The following is a 9,033-nucleotide window of genomic DNA, read 5'->3' as shown; positions in this document are numbered from 1 at the left end:
CACCCGCAGGCCCCGTGCAGCAAGCTCCCTGCAGGACAGGCGACAGTGACATCCGGTCGCAGTTCTGCTGGCTCTGGGGAGGACAGTGACAGCAGCGGCCAGGGAGGGGCGCTAATGGCCGAAATAAAGCTCCTGGAGTCCCCAGTGTGCCTCCAAAACTTCCATCTTGGTGACGATCTACCAGAAGAGGCACCTGGGGGCCACAAAAAGGCAAAGAAGACCAAGCCAAAGCTGCAGGAAGCGGTAAGCTATGTCTATGCCCCCCTCCCTGTACCCCCTGAGTCGGCGGCAGGCTCAGCTCGCTGTATAAGCCCCGTTGCCCAGCCCAGCCCGGATTCTGCTGTGGATCCGGTGCAAAGGCGCGGGGAGATTACAGAGCGTGGTAGTGAGGCGCAGAGCTCCGTCTCTGCTTGTAGTAGCGGGGACGCAGCAGGAGGTGCATCAGCCGAGAGGCTGGACAGTGAGGGCGGCCCGGTGGCGGGCGTTCCGTCAGGCCACGATGCTGTGGTGCGCTCCTCAGTGGGAGGGGGGAGCAGCCCGGTGTCGGGGGCAGCTCCGGTAGCCTCGGCACCTCTGAATGCTGTTGCCGCTGATCACTTAGTTGAGAAGCGGCGGCAGTGTGAGGGGGCTGTCGGGGCTGAGCGTTCCGGTCCTCCCACGAAAGTGCTATTTTGTGTTGGCGTCACTGGTCCGGAAGATCCTGATGCTAAAGATCAGCGGCGCCTAACAGCAGCTAAAGATCAGCGGCACATTATACCGAATGCCAAACAGCGGAAATTACTGACCGATGATGTGGAGGGCACACATAAGACCGGGGGTAAGGTCGCCTCCAGTTCTATGGAGGTGACTGAGCCCCTTGTGCCTGATGCGGAGGTCAAAATGTCATCCGCCATTGTTACTGGTCCAGCAGGAATGAATGTGGTGGTGGGGGTGAATGAGGCTAATTCATTGTGTAGTGGTGTGGTTGCTGGTTTGGTGGAGGGTGAGATGGAGGTGGGTAATGGTGATGCTGTTGGGGCTGATGTGGTCACTGGTCCGGTTGCCCCCCCAGGGGTGGCAACACCTGTCCAGAGTTATGCCAGTGTCACCTCCGGGGCAAATAGGGCATCCTCCTCGTCTCCGGGCTTTGGGGACGGCATGTTGCAACAGCGCCTTCTGGAGACTCTAAAGAAGGGGGAGAGATCACTAATGGTAGAGGGTCGAGAGGTTGATCTATCCTTCTGGATAGAGAGGCATGGCCTCGGGGCCTTCCGAGAGCAAAAAGGGGGGGGATACAGTGTGGTCCCTCCCAACAGCCGGGCCAGGCAGTGTGCGCAGGAATGTGGTCCGTCTTCGGTGGAGGGACAGTGATGCATGTCATCCAAGGTCTAAAGTTGTGGAGCTCCTGCTGAGGATGGGCTTCAAGGCGATTGACATCTACGCCTTGATACATCCCTATTCCATGCCTGAGTTTGATGTCAGCTTTGTTCAGCCGGAGGGGCTTGAGCTCTTCTGGGCGAATTATGAGTTGGCAAAAAATGAGCCCGGCTGGCGAGACTTTGCCGTTCAGGCAGTGTCTCGCCAAAACCAGATCAAGAAAGTGACCGTGATGACTCGTAACGAGTTGCTTTCTTGCTATGACATCATGACGAGGCTTGGTCGGTATGGAGAGGTGGTGGAGATACCAAAGAAAAACCGCGACGAGTTTGGTATCTGGTCAGGGGCCTGGACGTTTATGGTAAAACTTAGGCGTTCAGGTGGTACGGTTGCCCACATTCCATCGTCTGCCTTCCTGGGTAGGGATCGTATCCTGGTCTTCTACCAGGGGCAACCGAAGCTCTGTCACAGGTGTGGCGACCCCACACACTTCAGTGCAAACTACACTGTGCAGAAATGCGCGTTGTGTGGGGGTGTCGGCCATCTTGCTGCCTTTTGTGTGGAGATTAGGTGCCACCTGTGTGGTGAGTTAGGTCACCCATTCAGCCGTTGTCCTCGCTCCTTCGCTAATGCAGTCGAGACCCCGGTGGGAGAAAGCCGTGAGGCCGATTCTGGTGGGGAGGGGACTAGCAGGGGTGGGGGAGCTGAGGGGCCAGGGAAGAAAAGCAATAAAAAGACGCCTGCCCAGCTGAGGCGTCTAGACAAGCGCAGACAGGAGAGGGAGCGAGGCAAGCCCCGGGCTACTCGGGCAGCCCCTGTCCTGGATGCCAGTCTTGCTGCTGAGGCCCCGAGGGATGATGAGTAGGATGAGGAGGTCAGGAGGATCCACAGGGAGGAAACTGCCTCTGCCTCAGAATCCTCCCATTATGAAAGTATGGATGAGGATAATAAGCGGTGGCTAGAGAACAAGCGTAAGCTCGGCACCAAAAAGAAGAAAAAGAAGGGAGATAAAACATCTTCTCCCGCTCTGACCAAGGAAGGTAAAACTGACTCCCCTCTGGTTGGTCTTTCTAACCGGTTCCAAGCCCTTGAGGAGGAGGCTGAGGGTGAGGTTCCGGCTTCAGCAGAGCTTACAGGGGGCGCCGAGTCTCCTTCTCCTGGGGATGCAAGGTCCTTGGGGGGAGGGACTGGCCCAGAGTCCGGAGACGAGGATGAGAAAAGAAGGAAAAATGCTGGAATGGACACCTCTGTGTCATTAAAGAGGGGGAAGGATTCCTCCTCTGAGGCAGAGGATAAGGGGAGTGGGAAGAGGAAAGCCATCTAATTCAATCACCAATGATGGCGGTACCCTCTCCGTTGACGCTGGCGTCCATTAATGTCACCAGCATTAGAATCATAGAATCATAGAATGGTAGAGTTGGAAGGGACCTCCTGGGTCATCTGGTCCAACCCCCTGCTCAAAGCAGGATTCACTAGATCATCTCAGACAGATGTCTGTCCAGCCTCTGTTTGAAGACGTCCATTGAAGGGGAACTCACCACCTCTCGTGGCAGCCTGTTCCACTCATTAATCACCCTAACTGTCAAAAAGTTTTTTCTAATATCTAATCTGTGTCTCCTCCCATTTAGTTTCATCCCATTGCTTCTAGTCTTTCCTTGTGCAAATGAGAATAAAGATGATCCTTCTACAATGTGACAGCCCTTGACATATTTGTAGACAGCTATTAAGTCTCCTCTCAGTCTTCTTTTTTGCAAGCTAAACATTCCCAAATCCTGCAACCGTTCCTCATAGGACATGGTTTGCAGACCAGTCACCATTCTGGTCGCTCTTCTCTGAACTTGTTCCAGTTTGTCTATGTCTTTTTTAAAATGTGGTGCCCAAAACTGTATTAAGTCAAACATGGCTAGATTTGCGGCCTTTGATTTTCTCAGCCGGGTTGAAGCTGACATTTTCTTTTTGCAAGAGACCAGGCTGCCAAATATGGCAGAGGTGTTTATAGCTAAGAGGGAGTGGAGACTCGGGCCCTCCTATTGGTCTCTTGCGGCCGAGCCGTATAGCGGAGTGGCGGTCCTTTTTACCGCACCGGTAGAATGCCGACGGGTTATTGAGTTAGAAATGGGGAGGTGCCTGATATTAGATGTCCTCATGAAGGGACAAGAACTCCGGCTCATTAACATCTATGGTCCCCAATCTAAGTGGGACCGGAAGTGTCTCTTTACGAGGATCAAGCCCTACCTTTTTACTTATGATAGCGTCGCCCTTAATAGTATAGCTAGTGAGGCTCGCCTGGTGGATGTCCACATCCGGCACACCGCAGGCCACGAGGGGTTCACCTATCATAGAGGTAACAGTAGGTCCAGGATAGGCAGGTTTTATTTAAAGGAGGAAGCCGTCTCTTCAGCAGTATCTGTTGTTGAGGTGGAGTTCTCCGATCACGGTTTGATTTTGTTTTCCCTGAATGTTACAGAGACCCCCCGGATGGGAAGAGGCTTTTGGAGGCTCAATTCGTCTCTCTTGGAAGAAGTGGAGATAAGACAGTCCTTTGAGGAATTTCTTCAGAGCCAGGTACCCTTACTGGATCTTTGTAGTAGTAAGTCAGAGTGGTGGGAGATGTTTAAGAAAAGGGTGGCGAGATTCTTCCGCCAGCTCTCGAGCCTCAGGAGCCTGGACAGGTACCGCCTGTATCAGGGCCTGAGGAGGAAACTCGAGCATCTTGTCTCAACTGGAGGTAGCCGCGAGGAGATCTCCAGAGTGAAATCTTTGCTAATGAGGTGTCAGTATGATAGACACGCATCTTTGGTTTTTGAGAGGGTTTACGGGAAGTACCGCTCGCCCGACCCTTATAGAAACTGCAAGATGTCAGTGAATAGTAAAGTTGTTACAGGACTGGTTGACACTGCGGGGTCCCTGAAAAGATCCAGATCAGGGATCCTGGAGGTCGTCAGATCCTTCTACTCGCACCTCTTGGGGAAGAGGGATCTGGATTGGGATGAGATGTCGGCTTTTCTGGCTGAAGCCGTCCCCGAACCAGGGGTAGACCCCTCTCTTGGCGTTTTGACAGAGATGATCAGGGAAGAGGAAGTTAAGTTGGCGATTGAAGGGCTTGCCCTAAAGAAATCTCCCGGTCCAGATGGCTTAACATCTGAATTCTATAAGACCTTTAAGGACGCCTTGGTTCCCCTCTTGACTGAGGTATTCAATGAGTGTCTTTCCTCGGGCACTCTGCCAAAGTCAATGAGGAGGTCTGCCCTGATCATCTTGTCAAAGGGTAAGGACCCATCTTGCATTGAGAATTGGCGTCCCATAGCGCTTCTCAATGCAGACAGGAAGGTTTTGGCAAAGGTGCTGTTTAATCGGCTGGTGAAATTTGCACCCCAGCTCCTTTCGGGGGCCCAGCATTGCTCTGTTCCGGGCCGCAGTACAATTAGTGCTGTACTCCGTGTCCGAGAGGCGGTGGAGCAGGGTAGGGCTGGCCACTGGAAGGGGTACATGCTGTCATTGGACCAGGCAAAAGCGTTTGATCGGGTTAATCATGAGTACCTCTGGTCTGTCCTTCTGAGGTATGGCCTGCCGGGGGGGTTTGTTGATTGGCTTAAGACCTTGTACTCTGGGGCAGAGAGTTTCCCGCTTGTGAACGGTTGGATTGGCAGCTCTTTTGAGGTTGGGTGTGGTGTTCGCCAGGGTTGTCCCTTGAGCCCGCTACTGTACGTGTTTGCGATTGACCCACTTCTTAGGAGGGTGGAGCGTGGACCGTTGGCTGGGATCGGGATGGACCGGGCAGCACCGGAAGCCACTCTGAGAGTGGTGGCGTATGCCGATGACGTCACCGTTTTTGTTTCCTCTGATGGGGAGGCAGAATGGCTGATGTCAGAGGTAAATCGCTACTCGGAGGCATCCGGGTCTAAGATCAACCGGGATAAGTGTGAGAGTCTCTGGCTGGGAGGAGGAGATCCTGGTTTTGATCTCCCGGACACCCTTCCAGAACCCAAAGTCTCTGCAAAAGTTCTTGGCATCGAATTTGGCCAGGGGGATTACCCCAAACAAAATTGGGACAGCAGGCTAGAGATCGCCACTCAGAAGGTGAACCAATGGAAGGGTTGGTCTTTGACCCTAAGGGAAAGGGTAAACCTGATCAAAACTTACCTGCTCCCTTTGCTGATCTATCTGGGCAGTGTGTGCATCTTGCCAGAGCCTCTCTGGACTCGGGTCTACAGTTTGTTCTTTCAACTGTTATGGGGGAATAGACTGAACCTGGTCAAGAGGGAGGTTACTTACCGTACAAGGAGACTAGGAGGGTTGGGTATGGTCAACCCTGTGGTATTCCTTGTGAATACCTTCATTAAGATCAATATTGCAAACCTCTGGAAAGAGAGGGCTCCTCCGTGGGTATTCTCCTGTAAGGGATGGTTTCAGCCTTTCTTCCAGGAATGGGAGACAGGAGGGCAAGTGAAGGATCTCCGCACACCGCATGGACATCTCCCGGCTTACGCTACCGTGGTTCTGAAGGTAATTCGCCGGTGGGGTCTGGGAATGTGGGAGGTCAGGACTCTGCCAAGGAAGCTCCTTGACAAAAGGGTTCTGTTGACCCATTTTCAGAGGCCTCTGGCGCTCAGGGATTGCCCAAGTCAGGATCTTGGGGTGGGTCTGCATCTTTTGAATTCTATCAGGATCCCCTCGAAGGTTTGGGACTTGGCTTGGCGCTGCTTCCATGGGAAACTGTGTGTGAGGGACAATCTGAAGTGTAGGAGTTCTGAGGACAGGAACTGTCCTCGGGAGCATTGTGGTACCATGCTTGAAAGCATGGACCACTTCCTGCTTCGTTGTCCCTTTAACACAGAGGTGTACAACAGGGTGGGCGCCTCCATTGGCTGGCCCCGGCTGGCCGGTCTCTCTTATGCGGAATGGGCCTATGGAGCATTCGGAGACCTGGGTGGTCGGGACCGCTGCACCTTATTTCTAGTTAGCGCAGTGGTTAGGTATCACACGTGGAAAGCACGGTGCTTAGTATCGACGCAGCGGAAAATCCTCCCAGTGGACGATGTGTTTAGGACCATACTCGGTGACCTGGTGAAGGTGCGTTCTCTGGAGTATGAGAGACTGGGTACATGGAGGGCCGCTCTCCTCTGGAGGGGCTTTTCTTTTAGTGTGCCCTAGTCTGGTCATCTCCTCTCCTGGTGGTGGGCTGCTGCTGACACCATAGATTTTTGTTTTATTGATCAGTAGACAGTGATGTAGGGCTGCAGGCGCCGAACTTGGGCTTTGTCAGTTGTGGTTATTGTATTGTTTGTTTCTGTATATATTGTATATATGGGTTTGGGTGTAGGTGTTAGGTTGGGTGGAGGGAAAAGGGGGGAGGTGGGTTCATCTTGTGGGACACTGGTTATTTGGGTGAAAAACTGGCACTGCTTGATCTGGCCTATGGACGTTGGACTGAGGCATGAGGCGCGGGACCAGCTCTCAGGTCAGTGCCGGGGAGGGACTGGTGGGCTTGAGTGTGGGGGGTTTTGTTTTGTCTTGTATATATTTGTATAGTTAGTATTTATTTTATTTTATTTATTTGAAAAAAAAAAGAATGTATATATTTGTCGGTTATTGTTTATTATATTGTTATTATTTGTTTGGTAACCGGACCAGATGTCAAGGTGTAGGTAGTTATTATTGTGTATATATGTATAATATGTGTGTGAGGAGAGAGGGAGCGGCTGGACCAGTTTCATTACATTGTTTATTTTCTGGTTATTAATTTTGTTATGTTTCTCTTATTATTATTGTTATGTTTTTCATTTTTATAATAAAAGATCTACAGGATGTAACTCAGCATCAGTAATGTAATGTATGTACACAGTGACTGCACTAGCAGAATAGTGAGTGCAGCTCTGGGGTATAATACAGGATGTCACTCAGGATCAGTAATGTATGTACACAGTGAATGCACCAGCAGAATAGTGAGTGCAGCTCTGGGGTATAATACAGGATGTCACTCAGGATCAGTAATGTATGTACACAGTGACTGCACCAGCAGAATAGTGAGTGCAGCTCTGGAGTATAATACAGGATGTAACTCAGGATCAGTAATGTAATGAATGTACACAGTGACTGTGTGGCACCCCAGGGGTCTGGTTGCCACAGTAATAGAGATATTATGTCTGAGAGCAAGTGGGAGGTTTCTCTGGTCAGGAGCCCTAAGCATGCAACACGGCCCACCCAGACCTGGGAGGGGAGGAATCTGCCCTTATAAACTGGGTCTGGGGCGGGATTAGTGAGTGAAGTCCCAGACAGAGACGCAGTCAGGTCTGGAGGACAGCAGACACAGGGAAAGTGACAACAGGAGCTCTGTAGGAGCAGGAGCGAGTGCCAGAGGCTGGAAGCTAGATAGCTCGCCTTGGCTGAAGACACTAAACCCGGACACGGAGTCCGAGGCTGTGGGGACATCCAGGTCCAGCAGCAGAATCCAACCGGCAGGGGATTCCATGTCCTCTGGCCTTAGAAGCCCGGAGGCACGGTCACAAGCAAGGGACCAGCACCGCCATCGTGAAGCGGAGGCTAACGGAAGGCCCCAAGTCACCGGCCATACGGGTGAGCACCACACGGTATACTCAGGGACGTGGGCTACTTCTACCCGCATAGAGCAAGGTAGCCAGGAAAGAGTGCAGATAGTCGGGGAGGCCTACAACTCCTCCTGGCCAGGGGAGATCCTACTTGCTTACAGACTGACCAGGCCCCTACTGCTAACCAGTACTCCCGGGAGGGTCTGTGTTATACCATCAGTAAAGACCCTGAACTGCACCACACGTCTCTGTGTTTCATCGCCGCACCAGCACCATCAGTATTGGGACGCTCACACCATCACTCCCATCATCCACACTAGCTGCCCTGAGGCAATACTTCTCCAGTGGGGAGTTATCCCATACTTGGCTGCGCATACAACATCAGCCTCAGCGGTCTGCAGCGCAGCGGCGGTCCCCACTGACCGCAATCCACGGGTGGCGTAGTCGGACATTGTTATTACCTAAGACTGCCACTGGTTTGACCGCCCTGGGCACGGACTAGGTCACCGCCACACTGAGACTACAACCCCCAACGATCCGGCTCCGGGTATCCCCTGCACAGCACAGGCCCAGGGGGCGCGTCAACTTTGGCGTAGTCGGCAGGATTTCGTGCCCGCAACCACCGGGTACTGCGTGCCTGAAAAAAGACTTTTATACTTACCTGTGGTGAAGTTTCCCGCCGTCTGGAGCCGTTTCCCGCCATCGGACGCCATCTTGGGTCGTTTCCCGCCATCTTCTGCTGTCTTCCCGCCATCCGCAGCCGCTTCCCGCCTTCGGACGCCATCTTCGGGACGCCGCGCAGGAAGAAGAGGGGCGTGGACGCCGAAAGCGCGCGAGATCTGAAGCTCCGCCCCACGCACTGACGCTGCGCAAGGTCCTGGAAGGGAGGAAGAGCGACGCTGACATCATCGGAGCGCAGCGCCAGGTCCTCAACCCCGACGATCGACTGCGGAGCCGCGGCCTACGGAAGAAGAGCATCACAAGGTAGGCCACGGTCCACTAGGGGGGAAGAAGGATGTCGGACACCGAGGGGAGCTCCACCGCCACACCGGCCGCCAGCGCAACCACTGCAGCGGTCATGCCATTCACCATGCCCTTTATCCCGGGGGCAACCTGGCTACCCCAGTAC

Source organism: Phyllobates terribilis, unplaced genomic scaffold (assembly GCF_046119375.1).
Source record: "Phyllobates terribilis strain yellow unplaced genomic scaffold, ASM4611937v1 Scaffold_11__3_contigs__length_659146591, whole genome shotgun sequence".
Classification (NCBI taxonomy): domain Eukaryota; kingdom Metazoa; phylum Chordata; class Amphibia; order Anura; family Dendrobatidae; genus Phyllobates; species Phyllobates terribilis.
This window is presented reverse-complemented; position numbering follows the sequence as displayed.